Raw genomic sequence first — 21,332 nt, 5'->3', positions numbered from 1 at the left:
GGAAGAGCTAAGCTGCTGGTGACTTGAGTGTATTTATGGATTACTATGTCCTGAAAAGAAGAAAACCAGAGTTGTAAGATGACACTGCAGGGGTTGTCTGGACTTTTCACCGAGTGTAAAGTCTGTTTAGTCAGTGTCTTAATGCCTAATACTGACCTTTGCCCTCTTCACTCCTCCCTGCTCCAGGTGCAACATTTTTGCAAGTGCTTTAACATTATTGGAAAGTTTGTGCAGGTTTCACACGCTGCAAAGTGCACAGAGGATTTTACACAACAACCAACATCATTACACACATCCAATATCAAGGCTTAGCACATTTTTTTATCCTAAGAACACACAATGATTTGTTTTACACATTTTCTGTTATTAGTTGTTACTGAATTAAATTAACAAAAACAAAAGCTTCTTTGTAAGGGTATGCTATTTGCATAATTCTATACAGCAAGATAAAGTTTAAACTCATGTCACATAGTCCCCAGCACTGTGAATTATAGCAGGAGTATGCAACGTACGCCGGTAATGTTATTGATCTCTGTTAAATTAATTCACTTTGCTATGGAAATGGCAGACAAAACCAGAACCCATTGCTACAAAACAGCCAGGGCACTTCAGCTGATTTTCCTCAGAAATAAATTGATTTCTTGTATGGTTATTAAAATTAATATCAGTCCCAATATAATTAAAGAAAAACACAACAGTTTTACGGAGTCATTATAAAAAAGAGCTAAACTACATAAGGTCTGTATATTTTCAATTTTAATTTACAAAAATAACGAACGATTGTAGTAAAATGTACATTAAATATGAGATGCTATAAATTCTACAGCTGTCAGTGATGCAGATAATATAAAAGACGGCACACACATATGTAATGTTTATTCATCTATGCTTTATATTTAGTAGATGGTTGCTAAGATTTTTGAAGGCTTGCAATTTGATTTTGCTGGGGAGAAAGCATAAGCTGGGTACCATCATCTTTGAGACCATTACAGATTTCTTGCTATTTCCAAAAAAGCTTACCACGGGTATTTCCTGCCACTGTGGGTAAGGAACACATTTTCCCCATTCAAATTGTGTTGCTGGACCGACAGCTTCTTCAGATGTGGACCTGGTATTTAAGATCCATAAGTTTTCCACCGTGTGATACCGTGTACTAAAATGCACTCTGTAGATTATGCTATAAAGCATACTGGAAATACAAGACTGTCCAGTAAACATTTCCTGCACTTAGTGATCCATACCAGCTTACTACGCCTAAAAAAAATTTAGAAATTATGATTTAGACACTTCAAGGCTTTAAATAACTAACTGACTTCCCCCACATTCCTTCCTCTCTAAGCTACGCTGCAAAATACTCATTATGTTAAAGGAAAAGAGGAAAAAGATTGGTTTAAAAGAGGTGAATAGCAGCAGGTAGTCTTTATGGAGAACCTTACCAGTCAGAACAGTCTAGCCAAAATAACCCAGGGTAACACCTCTTCTGGCTACAGTATTACTTCACGGTGAGACTTGCATAAAAAGAGGTCTGCTGTGGGTTTACATTTCGAGAATTTCCCTGACAGAGATATGCTTGGATCTGGAGTAAAACATTTATATTACTGGATTGTCTGTCAGTTATGACAAGCAGCCTGCATTATATTGCATCTTTCTAAAAGAATATTTTGAAGTTTCCCTATGACATCTATAGATAAATTAATTTAAGCCATTTTCATTATCTAGATAGTTTTAGGGGGTCTGGTTTTGGAGGAGTTTTTTCTTTAAAACAAAAATACCTTTTACTTCATGCATCTTACTACACTAGTTTATTCTAGGGATAGGCACAGGTCAAGGGATCAAAACATTCTGGGAAGTGACCTGAAACAGTTTTGTTACGTTCTTTGATTTTATTTGTAACATTTGTGCTACAAGAGAATAAAGAAAAAAAAATATGAAAAGTTGTTTATTGCGTGACAGCCTATTGCTAGAGCTGGGCAGCTCTATCTCAGTACAAACAGTGCTCCTGTTCACAGTGCAGCTGCTAACAACTCAACAACACTCCTTGTTTAAGAGAAGGGTACAATTAGAAGTCAAAACTTTAAAGCAACCTGAAATGTTTTTATTGTAGTAAGCTATGCAACTGGATTTGATTTCTAGCCAGACTGTATCCCTTTGCTCCTGACACTGTTTACAAGACATATTTAGTGCAGGTGGTACTCTCCTTAATTTCACTGAAGGTCAAGTGTACTTGTCATAATTGTATTTTTCGCACAGCTGAGAATTCAACTGCTTCTGTAGACTGAAAACAGACATTGTTTCTGTGAAGGAAATATATAGCACTGAAGAGTCGGACTTGAAACAAACAGAATTAAGTAATCTTTCACACTGTTTTCTCCTACTATCTCATCAAGATCATCACTTTTGAGGTTGCTGTGTATGAATGGAAGCAGCCATTGGGTACTTACACTTAGAGCTAACTTCAGAATCCTTCGTCTGGAAAACATGGTTTCATTTGTCCTGCTCTAGGTGGCTACTATGAATATTTTTCATAACTGCAGTCTGAGATTAAGTTTTTGTCATGTTTGTAAACAACTGATTTGACAACGATTTGCAAGTATAAAATTGAATAAAACTGAAAGAATTCAACTTTCTAATCTAAGTAGAGAAAAAAATAGGTAACCAAAAATATAAATTCATTTAGTCTTCTGCTATTTTGGAACATCAAAATCTTGTCTTTCAGAGAAGACTCATATAAAGCTTATTCTCGGTAAAATCTAAAATGATTTGTTACAGTTGTTACACACCATACCAACATCTGCACAAAAAAAAAAAATATAGCTTATTAGAAGCAAAACACTATCCTTGTGTCTTCATTCATTTACCCTTATGAACTATCAGCTCCTTCTACATGCAATAACTGCACCTAAAATCCAGGAAATTGTCGATTGAACTTGCTTTTTCTGTGAATGCATATTTCCGTTATTCTCTAACTTACAATCAGTCCTAATGCCTTCACTACACATTTTATCTGAAGAAAGGAAATTAAAGCAAACCATCCCTGATTTGTGCTTGGTTTCAAAGTTCCTTCTATGTCAGTTGAAACAAGCCATAACAAAACCCAAAAGAAACACCAGGTGTCTCCTTCTGTAATTCTTATATAATACTTCAGTCTTGCGTAACACTTAAAAATCAGTTTTCTTCCAGTAAATGACTCCCTAATACATCATACGCATAGCAGAGAAGAAATCTTTCCTTCCAGATCCTGTGCACCGTCAGGATCAGAGCTCAGGTGTGCTCCAGAGCATTAGATCACAAAATTCTAAAACTAGAGATAGATTCCCCTTGTGAAATCCATTTGTTGGTCACCTGCTTCTAAGTCATCTCTTCTACCTCCATCCAACCCGCTTCTTTAAGCCACTCTGTCCGCAATCTCTGTATCCCTCTGCAAAGAGTGCGTAAGGTGTAAAAATCCAAACTAGTTGACATAAATATGAAAAGTTACTCCAGGTAGGATGAGGGTCTTTTATTTTACTTAAAAGCATAAACGCAAGTAAAATAGTGCCTTTTTGTGAGGCAGTTCATTTTCAAAGATACATAAATATTTTTATTAAATTGACAAAGGAAAGATTAAGACTTCAAATCTACATCTAAATTATTAGTGAAAACCTCAAATTCTTATTTGGCAAACTGTTTAATATCTCTTTCATAATTTTCCTAATTGCAAAATTACAGACAAGCAATATAGTATGGTAAAGCAAGCATTGTCTCCTGAAATTTCAGTAAATCAAAATATGGGACATTGTTATTTCAATCTCTGGGATTCATCTGATATCTTGTTTCTAAATCTAAGCTTCTTCTTTCCTCACCTTGTTGGTGACATGTGTTTTCCTTTTTTATTTGTTTATTATTATTAAATTTTATTGCTTTATTTTATGGTTAAATCCACATTTCAATTCTACAAAACACATTGCTAAAAAAAAAAAAGAGGAAAAAAGATTCCTCTAACCAATATCCTCTGCCAGTTTTATATGCATATTTCATGGAATAAAGTTTATATAACATCATTTAGAGAGTCATTCATCATGACTATTCTATCAGTACCAGTATTCAAGCTGAATTTTTCAGGGTCAGTAACAAAATTTGATAAAATAAGATCTTTTCCATAATAAATAAATAAATAGAAACTGTTGATCGCGTTAATGGAGGAAACGAAACCTGACTTACATAAAAAACCGATAAAGTTCATGTCCTTTTCAAAGAGGAATTAGCGACTTTTTTGCTGAAATACTGGTTTAGATTTGTACAACTGAAAAAATCCTGAACTGTAAGAAAGAAATAGGTCAAAGGAAATGGGGACTAACACTGAATGTGCATCAAGTTCATGAACATATTTCATGGTCACATAACTGAATTGGTTGCACAAGGGACACAATAACACACCTGTACCCACGCAGGTCGTTTTGTAGCAACTATCACAGGGGATCACATTTAACGTGATCCCAGCAGGCTTGAATGGGTTAGGACTCCATTGTGCGTTTCCAACACATGAAGATCTCTGGTAGATCTCTTATGCCTTGCACACAGATTAGGAGAACATCAAGGCTACTGAAATCACCAGAGGGACTTGGCTGAATTCGCAAACTTTTTACTGCATTAAGACTTAGCTCTCTAGTCTGTTCTCCTCCAAAGCCCCTCTGCTGGGCAACACACTATGCAGTGCTTGTGTCCTATCTTTCTCTTCCCTTCTTTGGGATTTACACAGAACAGACAGCAATTATTTCCTGCTGGATGCCCTCGGGATTGACTGCATGTTTTGGACATTGCAAAGGGAGAGCACAGTCAAGAAAATTTGAGACTTTTATGGGACAGGGAGTTGTGGCCTTTGGCTACAAGATCTTAATGAGCTTCCTGCTCCTTTTTTCCTTAGCTCTCTAAAACAAGAGGTGGCAAGCATAGTGAAGACTAGAATTGTGCATCCCTCCTTGCCAAAGATTTGTCATCCAGTATTTTTTAATTTAGAAACTTAGCTTGGCTGGCATTTCTTCTACCGCACAAATGTAAAATAAGTGAGGTTAACATAGCGTGAAAGAGAAATGTGGGGGAGACCTACTTCTCATTTGTTCTGTTTGAAAACTCATACTTTATTTCATGACAAGCAATAAGATTCACTGAAAAAGGCATTCTGCATTGAAAGATATTGGGCTTTCTACTGTATATGAGAATATTTCTGAATGAAGACTTTCTGTATTGTTTTCCATTTCCTTAATAAGGCCTCAGACTGTACCAGCTGTCTAAACATATTTACAGTCTCTCCACACTGTTGCAAGCCCACTGCAGTGGAATTTGTGTAAGAGTCAAAGGTAGCATAGTTGAAGAGGTTTTGTTTTGGTTTGGTTTTTTAAGACACAAGAAGATAGCCACGCATTTTCTGCAATTTTGCTACAAGTATAGCTGGCTCATTATAGAAAAAATTTGTTAATCTAATTTAGAGATACAACCTTTCTGAGTGTCTGCTAGCCACTTGGCAACCTTTTTTTTTTTAATTTAGTGCTACATTTCTGCAGTTTGCTTTTGACTTACCTACTTTGTCCTCTACTGCCCTCTTTTTCCATTTTTTTCCCTTGTAAAGTGCTAGTTGAGCCACAAAAGCAAACTGTGTATCTCCCAGTGTATTTGCCAAGTTAATTTTATGTTTCCTTACTTGTTTAAGTTGGGGAAAAAAACCTAAACAAAACAACCACCCACATTTTGGATCAGATGATACATCCACATCCTAAACCAGGAATTAAGATGAGATCAGACCAAGCTTACCTAAAAGCAGATAAGCAATTACTGAATAACCAATAGAGCATATTTATCACTTGACTCAATTGCTCAAAATTTGACAGTCAATATCTTTTCTGAAATTCCTATTTGGAGGATCCCTCCCCCATCCTCCAGGAAAGACATCTGGCTAGCATTGAATGGAGTTTAGTGTTTGAACATCCCATCTGGTTTCATCATGTTAACACATGATTCCAAGTCATTCAAGAAGTATGAACAATGGATATTGTATTCCATACAGTGCCATGTGGATTTAATCTTTAAAAGATGGTGGCACTGTAGAACTCAACCTTTTAGTTAAAAGTCAAAACATTTAATGTTCTGAAAACTTAGTTCCAATAGCCTCAGAAAAGCCTCACATTTTATCCTACTCTAAGAATGACAAGCAGACAATGTCTCCCTCATACAGTGCCATTCCCATTATTACCTATCATAATACCTATCTTGATAAATCAAGAACACAATTCCTAAACATGGCAGTGAAAAGAAACATTAAGACAGACTTTTTCATGAGAATACTCATTATTTTCATCCTCAAATTACTTCCAGATTGCTTAAAAACAAATGCAGAAGTTTGCTGCGAGGCAAATGGAAGTTGGGCACCTTTGCCTTCCAGAGGTGGTAACTCTACCTTTCACTGAGATTAGCAAAATCTACAAAGTCTCTCTTCAAAACAAACGGTGAGTAAGCGTTTTCTTCAGCAGACCAGCACTAATCTGTCTCAGTGATGCTGAAAGATCATCTAATTTCTCTCTCTCCTCTTTAATAAAAATTCAAATTTCAGTTAATAACATTTCTTATTCAAATACTTATTTTCCATTTAATTCTTCATAAGGGTGATTGACCCATTGTGCTGTAACACTGATCTTAACAGGTATTTTCTGTATTTATTAAAGGATCCCTGGTAGGAGCAAATATTCACTAAGTGACTTATTATGAGAGCTTCATAGAACTGATTTCAGACTTAGAAAGAATCATAGAAGCCTCAAATAAAAGCAGGTATTTAAGTATTTCCAGGTATTTAAGCCACCTAATAAAATTAGATTACTTCATTTCGAAGTACTTTGGAGAGTGAAGTGATTTTACCTGCTAGAACAAGAAGATGGGGAAGTAAATACAAAGATTTGGGAGAGAAACATCTTTTTAGGGTAATGAAGCAGGGAAAACATGCTTTTTAATTTGTACACCGTCTGTGGTCATGTCATTTTTAAATCACATTGCTGAATCTCAACTCACATTTTATTTTGGGACTTAAGATTGGATTTCTCATCAAAAGTCCCTACAACTGGACCAGGAAGAGGGACTAGTTTATCTTCAAAGCTGTGAAGCCAGAGTCAGAGCTGTGTAACAAGACATTATAGATTTCACTGATGAGAAAAGACAAAATTTATTCTGTGGAGGCTGATAAAGGAGATTAAATTACACCATCCAACTTTTCCTGAACTCTGTTGAAATGTATCCTTTCTTTAGTGCCACCATAATAACCAGCCAGCTCACAGGCTGAAGTAAGTTAGACAAAAGTAAGCAAAAAAAGCTAAGTGGATCTCATGACATAAGGATTTTCACACCAACACCTAAATCAAAAGTATTGAAGAAGCTACCGATGATGCTTAAAATATCACTTTGCATTGTCTGGAAAATTTATTTACCTGCTGTGTTGTTTCAGTTGACAAAATCTATATAGAGGATCAGGACTACCGTATTTGACAATGGAACAGGCATGGGAGGAAGAAAAGGGTTCTGGTTTACTTTATGGAAGTGAATGAGATCCTTGTGGGACAACCTGGTTAAGTTCACTGCAAAACAGGGTTGAAGGTTAGCTGTACCAGCTGGAGATTTTATTTAAACTTATGGAGATCATATAGATTGTTGAACCAGTAGATTTGAGAATTCAACAGTGTCACTTCCAGATGATTACATAAGAGAAGATACTGAACTCCCAAATTCATGATAAGAACTATAAAATGCAAGATTGGAATAGAGATGATCAAACTTTGCTGTTTTTAATATAGTGTCCCACTGTTCCTACCATCTCTAATAATTAAATCATTAACATATTAGTTACTGTGTTCATTGATGACCACCTTGATTTTATAGAACTAAGAGAATTGTTCATTTCATTTCATTTGGCAACACTTCTATCAACTCTTTTCAAGTCATTCTGGTTGAGAACTCATTCAGCTCAGATTCACGCAAGCTATAGCAAACAGCCTGTGTCAGAAAGTCTTCAGAGTCTGTTTGTCTGATTCAAGTAGTCTGTCGAGAAAAGCATTACTTTTGAGTACTCAAAACCTATTCATTCAGTTCCCTATGTTGGCAGGCACAGAGTCTCCAAAATACACAATCCTTTTCTGTCTGTAATTATTAACATAGAAAATGTTAGGTACCTCCCTCCATCCTCTATAACACCTGAATTACTACAAGCACTTGTCATGCACTAAACGGAAAGAGAGACACTGAAATAAGGGACTTCAGGAAACTGAAGTCTTAAACTGAGCCTGCCTGAAAAATTTTTTAAAGTATTTTAGATTTTTGTAGCCTTAAGACATGAAAAGCATGTAAGATCCTTGCCTAAGAAGAACAACTGAAAAAACCCTGTCTTCTAGAATTTAGGCAGTTGGTTAAATATTGTTGGTTCCATAGAAGCATTTTGCACAATTTGATTTTTTTAATAGTCTTTTCTGACTTCTCAGACAATTGAGTTACAATTGGTTCTACACATGATTGCTTTTACTTAAGATGTAGCAAGAAAAATTCAGGATGTAGCAAGAGTTTCCAAAGGAGACAGAATTCATTCAAATGCTTTACCGCAAGTTAGACCATGCTGGCCGAGCTAGACAACACAAAGTTGGTGTCAAATAGTCCTCAAGATTAGCAATACATCCATTTAAGAGTAATACAGCGCCTGATGGAACTCTTTTTAGTAAATTAGTTGTCTCTCTGATTTGCAAGAAAGTCTGAGATATTAATGGTAATTTTGTAGTTCTTGAACAGAGCAAGGAGTATTTATTTTTTAGAACACTGTATTCAATCATCTTGCTCTTACCTACGATGTTTAACTTCATAAATAAAACAGAATGCCCTCACTATTCTATTCCACACTGGGGGCACAGAAGTATCTCAGCAGTTTGATTTCAGTTTCAGCCTTAAGAGAAAAATAAGTGGCTTTATTGAATAAGTATACTCTTGCTGGATATCGAGCAAGGAGTATTTATTTTTTAGAACACTGTATTCAATCATCTTGCTCTTACCTACGATGTTTAACTTCATAAATAAAACAGAATGCCCTCACTATTCTATTCCACACTGGGGGCACAGAAGTATCTCAGCAGTTTGATTTCAGTTTCAGCCTTAAGAGAAAAATAAGTGGCTTTATTGAATAAGTATACTCTTGCTGTGTAAGTATACACAGAGCTACGACAATTAACTGAAACCAATGAGTGGTCCTAATATGAAGTCTTCCAAGGGCATTCTGAGTTCTAAATTGGACTTTGATTATTTGTAACTCATGGCTAGCTGTATGGAGGCTCTAAGTAGGTTATGATCCAAATAACTAAATTCAAAATTAAATCTCATCTCCCTTCATTAATGTAACTAAGACGTTTTTGCACTGCAGACATTTGAAATCTCCCTCTTGCTAATACAATCTTGTTTTCCACATATAAATGGCAAATATCCAATTAGGAAAGTACATGTGCTGTGATGCAAAGGAAAATAAGTAGATGTGTCTGTATGTATTAACTACAAGTCAGAGTATTGTCTAGTGCAGCTGGAGTGAAAAACCTCTCCAAAAAAAAGCTAATTACAACTCCAGACTTTATTATTATAAGCAAAAGCTTTTGTGAGCTAGACTTAGATTCCTCACTACATCTTATATCACTTATTTTTTTTCTTCCACTAATTCAAACTCTTGAAAATGAAATTGTGCCAAAGCCATTAAAACAGAAAAAAAAAAAAAGAGGTATAACAAGGCAATTAATCAAACTATAGAAGAAACACCAAAATTCTCTTCATTCATTCCATTACCTCTATGGGTGAGCCTTTTAGTTGCTTCTAGCCTTACGTAGAACACAATTCCAAAATAAACAGCAGAATTTCATTAAAATATCTAATAAATAAAACCCACTAGCATTGATTGAAATACTTTTGCAAAGCTTCCTTTTCCCCTTCTTGGGAAAGGAAAGAACAAGTTACTGGTGAAGCCAGCAGGAGACCCAGCTTCATCTGGGCTCCTGGTTCCAGATTCAGAATCATGTGATGTGAGAAACTCCTCTTTGCTTACTGCCTGACTGCCAGGCAGTGGAAAGGTATATTAAGATTATTTCCCTTTATTCACTGTACTATAAATCAAATCTAATTGAGGTTATTTTGGACATTGCTATACAATAAAAAAAGAATCTAAGCAATTTTATATGGTAAATCATACACACAGTTGTATATCACCCTCAAAACCTGGCAGTGGTAATCTAGATCAGGATACTGAGGAAAACATACGAAGTTAACAAAACTAACAAACCCCATATGTTCTCTTTCTATCTGTATTTTCTGCCCAGGTTCTGTAAGTATCTTGACAATCTACAAGGTCACCATATTTGTTGACCCTGTTAAAATAAAAAATATAACTGTAATTATATTTTATTCATCCTCCTCTCTAGTTAAGAATGAGACTTAGCATAACTAAATTTTGTGGGCTCTAATTTCCGCATGACTGTGCTGCAATCTCTTCTCATGAAATGCTTGGCATCTTCTTGTGCCACACTACTCAGCATAAGCTGCTTTTCTGTAATTCACAGACCACTTCTGTACAGAACCCATTGCCATTTTTCATTTGCAAAAGGAACTATATGAAGTGTTAGAACTTTCAGAAATGAAAAAAAATGTGTCCTACTTTTAACTTAACAGAAAGTGGCATTTCAACTTAGAGCCTTGCCAGTGCTCTTGTTAGCAATGTGATGTGATGTGTCATGTAGGTTGAAGTGAAGTTGTTTGCCTCGAGGATCAAGTGCCACTTCTCACCGAAAACGTAAGAAGATTTCACTTCATGTTTGACTCCTAATTCGCAAGTAGTGCAGTCTTTGGATATCAGCTTTTCTGTCAAGCTGGAAGATGGTGATTCATGAAGTTAAACTTCATGTGGGGTTGTACCATTTTTAAAGGAAACTCCTCCAGAAAACATTTCTAAGGATTAAAATGGAATTTATGGTCAAAACCAGACACATTGACTCCAAAATAGCTGTTTCCCATTCAGCAGCAAATTGAGTATTTTAGACAGATCTCTTCATTCTCCCTAAATTTCAGTGAAATTTAATATGGAACAGAACTAGTTTTGAACTCAAAGTTTTGTGGGCTCGAAAAGTGAGTGTATTTATCAGTTCACCAGTTAAAAAAGTAGGAATGAATGGCATACAGTGATTAATTTCTATACATGAAGGACTTCATATAAATTAGCAATCTAGCATTCAGTTGTCACATGTATTTAACATATTGAGTCATGTTACTTTATCTCACCCTGATACAAGCACAACAACAACAATGTGGCCTCCCACTGTTATTTCGTGTTTAATATAATGGGCCAGAAGTACCTCAAAGTTGCTTGGCATTATTAACAACACAGGAACTAAATGCACAATATGTGGGAAATTTTTGCAAGAAGCTCTATGTGCAACAGTATCTACTGCATAATTTCTAGTAAAAAGCTTGTGGTTCATTTTGGACAAGTGCAACTACTTATGCAATTTTTTCAGATTAAATACCCAATAAAACCATTTAATAAAACATTAAAATGCCCTAACCAGTCCTCCAGATAAAGTAGTTAATTTTAATAATAGAACTATCATATCCCAGACCCATATCCACTTTTCCAGTATTTTAAAAGAGAATTGCAATTGTTAAGTTATGCAAATTTATTCAGGGAAGTGGAAGGATGACTTTTGGACTTTTTTTAGTTCACTTTGGGAGGGAAGAGGGAAAGGAATGAGAGAGTCAGTTCCGTATTTAAAATAATTCTTTTGCTGCCAGAATATTTTGTCATCACAAAATAGGCAATACCTGGAACAAACCAGACAAGATAAAGATCTTGTGAGCCTCTGCTTCTGGCCAGAGCTAAGCAAATGCGTAGTTGACAAAGGGCACTTGATAACCTCTTCCTGGGTCTTTGAAACCTTCCTTATAGTATTATAGATAACAAGTCTTAAGAGATGCTACTCTTGTTGAAAAGCATCTTCAACAATTATCAAACTTATGGCAGGCTGCCATTTTCCTAGTCATGGAAATGTGCTGTTTGGATGTCAGACATCACAGGTGACTTCTCACAAAAAAACCCTCCAGGTTTCACAGGAATTCAGCAGAATAGCCTACTATTACCAGAGTCTTCACTTTTTATTTTAAATCTTTTTAAGAGGGCTAGATATACCTTTGGAAAAAAAAATAAATAGGGAATGCTTGTGAGGACCTGCAAAGATTGATCTATTTGAGGTGTGGAATGAAGAAAAAAATATCTAGGAAGTACAAAACCTGTATGTATTTTGAGCTATCTTAATATTTAAGACAGATCCCTTAAAAGAAATTTCACTGTAAATCACGTACTGGACTTACTTTTGTTGGTTTTTAACCTCAGAAGATAAAAATATGTTGGTTGCTTATTAGAGTATCATAAAAAAGACTACCATCCAACAAAATATACAGTTCTTTCTTTACAAAGACAACCCCCCATAAAATTAGAAGGGTTTATATGATTAAAAGAGAGTTACGCAAATATTTAAAATAGATATATCTTCCTCTATCAAGTGCAAGCCAAGCATATGGCATTGCTCTTGGGAATTAAAGGTGGAGATTGACTAAAATTTCTTCTGGGCTTAAATCTGATTTCATGGGAGTCTCATCAAGGTTAGACATCTCCAGATAAAGAAAAAAACCCAAACAAAACCCAAAAAACAACAGTAAAACCTGAATACACTCTAGTTTTTATATACTTCAAATGATTCTGGTAATTTATGTTGTTGATTGGTTTTTTATTATATGGATTTTTATAGAAGGTTCTCTATGCATTTTAAGGCAGAAGGATCAGCATAAGATTGTTAAAGAATTAATCACTATATAGCTATATAATCAGGGATTTGAGAGGAAAAATGTTATTAACAGTCAATCAAATAAAGCAACATAAAGAACCCAGACTGGATCTCAGTTCACTACTTGTGTTTACAGAGAAATTTTGTCTAGATGTATGTAAAATGCAGAGTCATAGCATTCTTCTGCAACGTCAGAACTCAGTGTTGTGATGTTGTTTTTTAAAACTTTTCTCTAGTAAAAAGAATTAAAATAATCTGTTAAAACCTCTTCAGTGAGCCAAAGTCGCTACAGTAGGCTATAGCATCTGCAGTGGGAGTAACATTTGCCAGGGCATGCCCTGTTCTGCCACCATTATCAGAGAGACTTGAGATGGAGGAAGAGAAATAAAGGCCAAATTCTTTCAACCAACCAAGACTCGATGTATAGCAATAGGTGCCCCCATAGGATTTTATTCCCCTCCCAACTGTGACCCTATTAAAGGTGAAGAGCAGATTTAAATCTTGGAAGTGAAACAAGATGGAAAAAAACATTGAAAAGCATTTCATGTTCTAACTTGAAGGCACAGAGCATTTACATGGTGGTGTCTATATATGTTAATTTAATTAGTAAAATGAAGGCAGTATGTACCACACAACTCAAAAGCAAGACTCATTGCATGCACAAAAAATATTATTCAACATACTGTGAAGAAAATTATTTACTAAAAATATCTTTATGAATAGTGCGACTTATCTACTCATGAAACAAGTTTGCCATACCAGTTCTACTTCCTATATTAACTTTAGTCAAGGAAAAAGTATTGTACAAGCTTGGGAAAAAAAAAAAAAAAAGAATTAAAAAAAATTGTAAAGTCTATGGCTTTCTTACGTAACAATCCTCCCTTCCTTTATCATAAATGAAGGTTTCTGCTACACCTATGTCAAGTATACAAGTTAATCAAAGATGAGAACTTTCAAAAAAGAAAAAAAAGTAGTGCTGGCTCCCTACAAAAGGAAATAGAATCTGCTTTTGTGAGAATGGAAAATTATCCCCATTATGGAAAAAAAAAAGGAAAGTATCCTTGACTTTTATCCCATATCCCTAGATGTTTTACTATAAAAAAAACCCCAAACCAATAAATCCACTTATTTAACTGGTCACATTATATTTAGGTTACCTGGGAGAAATAAAGTTTCTGGAAAGAAGCAGTATAAAAACCTTTATGAGAACATTTAAGTAAACAAAAAAAAAAATCCAGCTTCATCATCACATAGTTCTATCTCCTGGCTTTTCAAAAAAATACAGGTAGTCATGTTTAAAAGAGTAAGCACATCATACATATTGATTTGATGAGTCTGAACTTAAACTAGGACATCATGAAATAATAACATTAGCAGGTATTCCCCCTTACTCCTCTGCTGCAAAAAAAAAAGGTGCAACTCCTTACTATGTGTTATAACTACTCCTCTGATTGACAGTGGTGCATGTCAGTTTGAGTCTCTGATGGCTGAAATGGGTATTGCAAGAAATTTTACTTGTGTTTTTAAATTATTATTGTATGTAAGGCAAAAGTCTTTCCTTCCAGAATTAGTATTTGGAGTATTGGCATTTGTCTCTTTTGTTTTTTTGACAGTACTATCAACTGTTATAGTAACAAGAGCACAGTGAGGACTCCCAGGGCATTGCCACTCTTTCTCAACCTGTTTTGGGTTGTATGACAGAGGCAAAGACTTCAGAGAGCCAAAAGCCTTCTCTACTCTATAGCGTCAACCAGGTCTTTCTGCTGAAATAAATGCAGCAATAAGTGTCTGACACTTTACACAATATAATAATTTTTCAAACTCTTTTAATGTTAGCAAGTATCTTCTGTTGCATATTTAACAAACAAGAAACCAAAAGTTTAAAGCTTTTTTTTTTTTAATTGACGCTCTAAAGCGAACAACCTTTGAAATGTAAATGCCTGAACTCACTTACCCTATTGGCAATCCATAGTTTTTATTACCTGCTGGTAGCTTGGAACATTTTTAATTTTGCACTGCTTACTGGCAGCCTGGAGAGCTCCTGCACACAGTAGGGTGAACTTTCCAAGAGCCAGCCAATATTAGTCATGTTAAAAGTAACATTTTGGGCAAAGTCTTTAAGTCATAGTCCATCTACATGCACCTACTTTCATACATTTGCAGTAATTTACAATGTTTTCACCTATGTAATCATTATTTCACTTAAAAGGAGGATGAATGGGGATTCTTTCTTTAAGTCGTGTGTCAAAATTAGGTTACTGCATAATAGAAACAAGCAGAGTTTCCTAATTTCTGTGAATTATAGGGGTTTGCAAAACAGTTCTTACCCTAACGTGAAGCACTATAAAAATAAAACTTTAGAATACTTAAATAATAGTCTGGAATGTAATTAGAAACTTTAATGTTAGAAGTTGAATGCAAATATGTTTTTCTTCACTTTTATTCTAGTTAGGTTGCTTATAAGGAGCCTACCGCTGAATCAGAAATAAGCTTCTATTTACCTTTGAGTAAGTTAGACAGTCAAAAATATTTTAAAATGCTGGAGAAAGAATGTATCAGGGCCAATCACGAACACATATAAATTAAAATATACTCAAAGCAATTAAAAATCCTAAAGGACAGAAAGAAATATTATGTTAGAAGGTGTGGTATAATCAGGGTACCTACAGTTACTTTGAACCTTGTGGCTTTAACAGAGTGGGCTTTGAATAATATCCTATAAAAACCAGCCTTCATTCTGTCAGAAGGCAGCACAAGATGATACTTCCAACACCGCTTAAACAGCAAAGCTAGATAATACCCTGGAAACTCCTAGTTATCAAGAGAGTTTCTCTTGGAAACTACATAACTATAAGGTTTAGGATTACAGAATTCTGCTACCAATACCCAATCTTGCTAAGACTGCAGTTTTTTATATTAGCATCTTTTAGATTAAGCTGGGTCTATATTCTGGTTTTATATAAGAACTTTAATTTACCCTACTCTACTATTTACTATAATTGTTCATTTCTCTGAAATAGGTATTTGATCAATCTACTTGTATCAGTGCACACAACACCTGTAATGTATAATCTGACAATTCAAAGAATTCAAACTGTCCACTGATGGATCACATTTCTTTCTAAAGCAGTAGCCTAAACATGAAAATTTTCTCCTTAGTTATGCAAAAACCAAAAGCTGAATACAAAGATTAGGCTTGACATGAAAATTCTGGGATGTGCAATTGAACAGACTCAAATTGTATTAGAAAGACTTGTATATTGTTTCCTTTTAAATTAGAGAAATTTCTAACCCTAGATCAATTATGTGCAGCATATAAACACCTGATTTTCAAAGGTCCCAAATAAATGAAAAATTCACACAATTTTCCTCAAAGCTTTGCTGTGTAATGTAACTTTTTGTGACAAAGAAAACGCACCTTGTCCACAACAAACTTCTCTCAGGAATGGACTAGTTATTACAATTCTGAGCTAGGGAAAAGCTTGACATAGTACCTTAAAGTTATCATGAAAGCGTACCTTCAACAGTTGTCTTTTTTTGCTTTTTCCTATTACAATAGTCATTTGAAGTGACATTTGAGATATTTATTTGCAGTAAGAGCCCAAGCCCTTGTGTCAAGTAGCACCATATTCCATAAGCTGTCTCATTTAAAAGCTGTAAGTCTAGCTGGGTACTGGCATATAAGATTCCAGATGACAGAACTCAGCACTTAACAGGGGAAAGAAATACATTTAGAAAGTAACAGAAGCCCAATTATGAACTATGGAAATATATAGTCTCATTGAGTTGAATAGAAAAAGCCTGTGCTTAAAGTTAGGTACATGTGCTCAAATATCTCATTTTATCAGTCAACAGTAAAAGATCTTCTGCCAGTAAATATTTTAACCTGATACAGTATCATAAACACTGCATCATCTATTTGGATATAGTCTATTGCTTCCATAGTATTAGCTGCAGATAGTGGAAAAAATAAACAAAGCTATGGGATACTATGTTGGGATATCTTCTTTGAATGTACTGAATTCCTTCCAAAATGCCTTATGGATGGACTATTTAGTATTCATCGCCATCCTCCTGTACAGCAACGGCTGTTAATCTTCTAAAACATACAGAAAAGGAAAAAAATTAGCTCTACAAACAGGCTCATTTTAGCCTATCTTGTCATTTTTAGTAGATGAGACGTTGGGCTTTCTACAGGGAAAATAAAAAAATTCTAGTAGTTAACTGTGAATTAAATGGCTAAAGTAGGAATTTACTGTCTAGCGTATCTAAGAATCAGTGAAAGAAATTCAGTTTTCTTCTCTTTTCAAGGTCAGCACTAAGATGACATACAGTCTGCATTACACAGTTGTATCATATAGTCAACGTGCCAGATGATGAACCCATAATTCAACAAACTCAGACTTCAGGTCCAGCACAAATACGGAGCAAAATGTGCTTTCCACTGCTTCTGAATATTACATTCAATCATTGCTGTTCCCTAGGAAAACAACTGCCCTCCCAACTACACAGAAAGAAACCGCCTCCTTTTCCTCCCCTTTCAATGGGTCCTTCCCCCCTCAAAATGTAACCCAAAAGCCAAAGTCATAAGTATGGCAGGCAAGGGTAAGACAGAGTTTTTGTCATTGCAATGTGGAGTTACTGAAATGACCTTTGCAGCTCAGCGAGATAAACACTTCCCTAGTTTTATACTGGTACAGAAGAGGCAAGGATCTAACTCTCCTTTTGTTGTTAAACTGGTTTTAACGAGAGGAATTGGGGGGGAAGGGAAGCGTTTAAACTACTTTCTGAAAAGGTATCTGAAGGGAAAATACAGTCTTCAAAAAGGAAGAAAATTAAAAGCTTTTCCTCAAGTTTCCTTTCATTTCTTATCTTCCTAAAATACATACAGTTTGTTCCAGGAAATGTCTGAAATGCCTTCTGTTAGCTTTTAAATAAACATGAAAATCTTCTTTTGAGTTCAAAGAGTTTCAAATAATGACGGGGGGGAGAGTTCTTGGGCTATAACACAGATGTAAACAAAGGTCAGAAATCACTCTCAACAATTAAAATGCATTATCGTTACTTTTGGACTTTTAGTCTGCTATCACATAACTGAATTCGACTTGAGCAAAGCTCTAATGCGCTTCTACAGCAATCTTTTCCTGTACACTAAAACCAACAGACCTCAGCTAGATTTCTCAGCTAGGAGCTAATGTTTCTGGGTACATGTTATTGTTGCAGTTTCATTTGTCAGTAAAGCCTTATTTACTTGCTTCCTGTTATTAATTATGGGAAACAGGATCTCTTCAAACTGTAGGAGAGGCTCTTTTAACTCCTGTCTAGACTTTTCAAGACAAAATATTGATGAGACCTTTAATGTTTGTACAGAGACACAAACTGAGCTAAAAACCCCATCGTTACCTCAAACAGCTTAAGACTCCTTATCACCCATCCAAAAAAAAAAAAAAAAATCCTTTAAATCACTGGGGCTCACATCCTTATTGTTAGTCACTGAAGTAAGGTTTTCTTTCATAGTTGGATACTTTCTTCATCTGTCACACTGATTAATTAACAGCTCACAGTATGAGTCCTAAGCTTAAATAGCCTACTGAAACGAGAAGGAGAGATCAATGTTAATATTCCATAAAAAGCTAAAGAGGAGAAGTGCTTTCTTTAGTATGAAGGGATCTGTCTTCCAATAAAAAAAAAAAAGTTAGCTATTTTCTGTTTGGTTACATTACACAAGGAGATGAAAGCTCACAGCCCGTAAAGGAAGATTGCAGCAGAGGATTAGGACAAAAGTTAGGGAAGACTTTAAATGTTTTAAATTAAGCTGTTGGTTGGAAACAATCAGGTCTTGAGCACCATGGAAATAATTTTCATCACAGTTAAAAAAAGCCAGTTTATCAACACACAATAAACAAGCCTATAAACACAGTACTGTTGCCTGTATAGATATATGGGGGAAAGGCATGCAATTACATGAAATGGGGAGTTGCTAAAACCTTAAACCTAAAGCTGTTTTTAGCTGAAATATTGATAGTTTCTGCCCCCCCACCTCCCCCTTTCCCAAATGGTTACAGTCCAGCAATTATTTCAAGAGTTTGACTTTCAACAGCTATGAGCTCTCCCCTTTCCTAAGCCCCTCCAGTACTGCTGAGTGGACAAAAATTACAGATGCAAAAGCTGACAAATGAGTGCAAGGCCCCTCCTCTCCAGTGCCTCGACAGTCAGAGCTCCTGCCAAAACATGCCTGAAAGCTAGTGAAGAGACAAAGACACAAAGATTCCATTTTCTCAGGGAAAATAGGTTTCATGTAGAAACTACTGGGGAGAAGAATAGCACGCCGGCACGTGTGTCATTTCAAAAGCAGAGCAGGAATGAATGTTTCAAGGAAAAATGAAATCATATTTGATTATTCAGTAGGTTCAACAAATGCTGTTTAACACACAGCTCTGTTTAAACTGCAAAGTGCTAAAGGGGTGGGAGGGGGTAATCTCCCATAAAGCTGGAAAAACGTTTTCAGTCATGGAGAACCTTCAGTTCAACATGATCCAAGCTAAGAGTTCACTGCTATTGCTTGAAATCTTCTCCTGATAGTGCCATAATACACAAGCCACTAAAACAAAGTAAATTCAGCTTTTGTGGCTCAAATCTGTTTGAATGTGTTTACTACTAAAAGATTCTTCCCCCAGGGTGTCATTAATAAAGCTGCAACAAGTTTAAAGCCCTGGCACCTAAGCACTTCCAAGTCTGCAAGCTTTTCATAGCAAGTTTACTACTTTTGGCTTGTTAGGCTATCGTGACTGGCACTCATCACTGAGTTGGAATGGGTCTGTCTGTGAGCAGGAAGATCAGCAGCGAGGTGAACACAGGCAAGCAGAGCAGAAGAAAAAGCGAGAACGTGGTTTCTCTTTGAAACTAGTCAGAAAGTTGGGGAAAAGTGCAACCGGTGGCGGGAAGATTTCAGACGATTCAAGTTTCTCACTAATTTAAAAATAAAAGTGATAATTACAACAACAGCATATAAGATAAAAAACTATAAAATATTTAAAGTGTGTTTCCAATCCATTACAACTCAGTGGCAAAAGTAGCTTGAGCTCCCACTAGGCTGGCAATTCGGGAAGCAGAGATGTAAAATGGAGGTTTAGTCATCAGTAAGGATTTCAAAATGCTCCCAGCTCTGATAATTACTGCTTGTCGACATGTAGGGTTCTTACAAATTCTTTGCTTATGATAGCCCTTCTTTCTTTTCTTTAGCCTGCTTCTACATATCTGGTGGCAGAGCCACCTGAATTCAACGGAAGTCTTCCAGTCTTTCCACCAACACTCTTATACAGTACAAAAAACGTAGACGACATTACTTAATGAAAATTCTAAAAATATGATTAATGCCCTGAATTGACAGGCTTGCGATTGAGCATAAGATATAACTGCTGAGAGCTCTCTACAAGAGGACTCCCAGGGCCCCCGTGCCCTGCAGAGAGCCCCACTCTCTACCTCTCCTCACCCTCGCGTTCCTCCGCTCCCTTCAGCCCAGCCATGCACTGCCACGTCTCCCCTGCCCACCCAGACCCATGCCACAAGGATGTGGCACAGTTTTTACTCTGCAGCCTTGTGCTGCCTCACAGCCCTTGCTTTCCCTTCTGTCTGCTGCTGAAGATTGCTCTGGTGATAGGCTTAAGAAACAAAGGGCTGGTAATCCTTTGACTAACTAATAAAACCACTTCTAAGGTATCGACATTGATCATTATACAGGGATTGGGGCAGTCAAGAACAACATGTGAAAAAACAAAGATTATACTGAAAAACAGCCTTATTCTCCTTATTCTATCTGGGGCAAAGGGTGGAGAACACAAGAACAAACCTTGACCATTACATATTTAGTTACAAGTTTACATTTAATTTCCATTTTCAGTATTTATTACATCCCTTTGGCTGATCCCACTATCCTCCCACTTGGAAAGTCCAGGCGTTTTCTAAGTCTTCAAAGCCAGATAGAATCTAAACGCTTTTTGTTCTTTTTATGCATTTTACCATCCAACCATCATTCAGTCCCTCCTCATCTCGTATTCCTGGTGCTACAAAATCCTCTCATCTGCTCTGATAAAATGCCATCCTCCTCATGCACAGCTATTCCCATTTGGTCTCCATTCTCAACCAGACTAAACCCACTGTCACATTTTCGTTTTGCGAGCACAAAGGGCTGCTAAATGATGGCTCACTACAGAGACGTGAAAAAAGTCTGCATCTACCATTTTGATCCTCTTACTGATACTTTTTTTTTCCTCCTTCAAATTCTCATAAAGTGGATCCCACTCTCCTCCTGTACTCCACTCCCAGAAAGCAAAACACATAGAACAAGAGTGATTTGACTGCCTGATCTCCAGAAACACTGCAAAAGAAGGACCCGTAGTTCTGGGGTCAAACTCTGAAAGGACTACCAACAGCAGAGATATATTTAAAAAAAAAAAAAAAAAAAAA

General features: G+C 36.0%; 1 long non-coding RNA gene across 3 annotated transcripts in view; it reads left to right on the top strand.

The window, feature by feature from the left end:
- LOC106888809 overlaps positions 1-21,332 on the top strand; it is a 67,819-nt gene that overhangs the window by 9,097 nt on the left and 37,390 nt on the right. For 2 of the 3 annotated variants that reach the window (XR_001412206.1, XR_001412204.1), the window contains exon 2: positions 6,349-6,479. The exons of the other annotated variant lie outside the window; for it this stretch is intronic. This is a non-coding gene — a long non-coding RNA (uncharacterized LOC106888809). The remainder of the gene's footprint in view (positions 1-6,348; positions 6,480-21,332) is intronic. 3 annotated transcript variants of the gene reach the window in all.

The sequence above is a fragment of the Calidris pugnax genome, unplaced genomic scaffold (assembly GCF_001431845.1).
Source record: "Calidris pugnax isolate Ruff unplaced genomic scaffold, ASM143184v1 scaffold63, whole genome shotgun sequence".
NCBI classification, from domain to species: domain Eukaryota; kingdom Metazoa; phylum Chordata; class Aves; order Charadriiformes; family Scolopacidae; genus Calidris; species Calidris pugnax.
Note: the sequence above shows the minus strand (reverse complement) of the source record. Positions and strands in the feature narration are given on the sequence as shown.